At 43.8% G+C, this 2500-nt stretch overlaps 1 protein-coding gene across 1 annotated transcript in view; it reads left to right on the forward strand.

The window, feature by feature from the left end:
* The window catches only part of LOC144959606 (uncharacterized), a 116182-nt gene that overhangs the window by 83351 nt on the left and 30331 nt on the right, over positions 1 to 2500 (forward strand). The window lies entirely within an intron of this gene.

Consider the following 2500-nt stretch of genomic DNA (forward strand, 5'->3'; position numbering starts at 1 on the left):
AGCCGCCGCTAGACCTACCCATGCCAAATCGAAAAAAAGAAAATAAAAAAACAAATGGCAGAGGACGTCAGGTGCTTGGTATGGGTAGGTCTCGCTGCTCTTTTCTTTATTCTTAGCATTTTGTCCGTGCCCGACGGCAGCAGCCTCTTATGGTTCTCACACTACTATGTTATGACGGTCGACCCAATCAGCAAAGTCCGGTCCGCACTCGTGCACGTCGCGAACCCGCCCGGTAGCATTAGCATCGTCACAACACACCGTTCGACTAGATGCTCTGCCGTCTCAGGTTCTTTCCCACAGCGGGTACATGTTGGACAGTCAGAAAGACCCCACCGATGAAGCGCACTGGCCGTGAGGCAGCTCCTAGACCGAAGCCGATTCGCCGTCACCCAGTGTCTCCTCTAACTGGTATCAAAGCCTGGCAACTTCTCACCAAGCTTAGAGGAGGTAATGTCCCCGCCCCCACGAGGGATTGAATTCGTCCAAACCCGTCGGCAGTGCCGGGTCGTCGCAGTGGTGTGGGTTTGCCCTTAGCCTGGTTCCTTTGCATGTGTGAAGTGAGCGCTCTATCAACAGAGACATAATCTGGGCTCCTTCTTTATCACAGCCATAATCCATTCGATAACGGTATTTCTTTTTTTACGAAACCCGCCGAACGTGTCCTTCGTAAACTCATGGCCTGACACTGACCGTACGGAAAGCCATCGTAAGTTAAGCCTGTACACTGACCGTTCGGTAGCCATCGTCTCAAGTTTTTGCCTGACAGCGGACAGTTACGGTAAGCCCATCGAAAGTATAGCCTGACACTGGACCGTTACGGTAGCCATCGTCAAAGTTATAGCCTGACACTGACCGTTAGGGTTCGCCCACGTAAGGATTATGCCTGACACTGACGCGTCGGTCTCCAGTCGTAAAGTTTAGCCTGACCTGCGTTACGGTTGCCATCGTAAGTTAAGCCTGACACTGACCGTTCGGTCGCCATCGTAAAGTATATCCTTCGACACTGACGTTTACGGCGCCATCGTAAGTTAATGGCCTGACACTGACCGTCACGGTAGCAATCGTAAAGTTATAGCCTGATACTGACCAAAAAATGACGTCAATATGCCAGTCGTTGGCCAAAAAAGAAAACAAATCGTGAGTTGTATTCAATAGTTCAAGCAATGAAATAACTTGATTCCATGAGCTACTAACGACAACTCACTAGACGGTGCAAATACCGAGGAAATGACGTCAAACTATAAGTCCCAGTGGGTTCTTGTGTCAGGTTACGCGCCGAAACCCACCAAAAACCATAGTCTCAGGCTCACTCCCCACTGGTGTACACTTCCCTGAGTCTCAGTTTCACTCTCCACTGTTGCCTCAGTCATATTTCCTCGGGTTTCGTAAAAAAGTTCATGGTTACACATAGTTTTGTGTGTTGGTCCGTTATACTTCCGGATGGATCATCATCATCATGTTGTGAGCTTCTTAGCCAAGCGCATTCTATCTATAGATAGTTCGAAGATGACGTTACTCAAGCCTTTGTTGTTATATTTTGCCATCCGCGTTTGTGAGTTATTCTCACTGAACGGTATTAACCAGACTATAAAAGTTCATGGTTACACATAGTTTTGTGTGTTCGTCCGTTATACTTCCGGATGGCAATGTTGTGAGCTTCTTAACCAAGCGCATACTATCTATAATATAAACATTCAAGGTTACACATAGTTTCGTGTGTTTATAAGTTAAACCCGCCTGGCCGATGTCGTGAGTGTTTTACCCAAATGCATAGCATCGATAGTTATGTCAAGAGAGTGCCAAACCAGGCGAGATAATGACTTAAGTACACGATCGTTCCAGATCAAAGGGAAAAATGTAAGGCTACGCCGAATGGCCGTTTGTGAAACGCTCGCCACAAAATTACTCTCTTATAGAGAATTATTTGTATAAACTAAAGAAAAAAAATATCACTTTCATCAGTGTCTCTGTAGTAAATAATGAAAACTAAAAACCAAGAACTGACGATCAAAATTGTGGTCATTATAGCTTTTTGAAAAAGGTATTTTACCTACACGTATAGCATCAATAAGGCTTAATATATAATAATTGATCGTAATGTAGACGATATGACATCTGACTGGTGGATTTTGTGGGTATTTTACCTTAACGTATCGCATCAATAAGGGTTAATATATAATAATTGATCGCGATGTTACCGATTTGACATCTGACTGGTGGGTTTTGTGGGTATTTTACCTTAACGTATCGCATCAATAAGGGTTTATATTATAATAATTGATCGTAATGTAGACGATATGACATCTGACAGGTGGATTTTGTGGGTATTTCACCTAAACGTATAGCATCAATAAGGGTTAATATTATAATAATTGATCGTGATGTTGAGGATTTTACATTCGACTGGTGGATTTTTGGGTATTTTACCTAATCGTATAGCATCAATAAGGGTTAATGTAATAATTGATCGTAATGTTGACAAGTTGACATCTGCAGCTGC

The sequence above is a fragment of the Berghia stephanieae genome, chromosome 14 (assembly GCF_034508935.2).
Source record: "Berghia stephanieae isolate SIO BIC M18660-M18661 chromosome 14, UCSD_Bste_1.3, whole genome shotgun sequence".
Classification (NCBI taxonomy): Eukaryota; Metazoa; Mollusca; class Gastropoda; order Nudibranchia; family Aeolidiidae; genus Berghia; species Berghia stephanieae.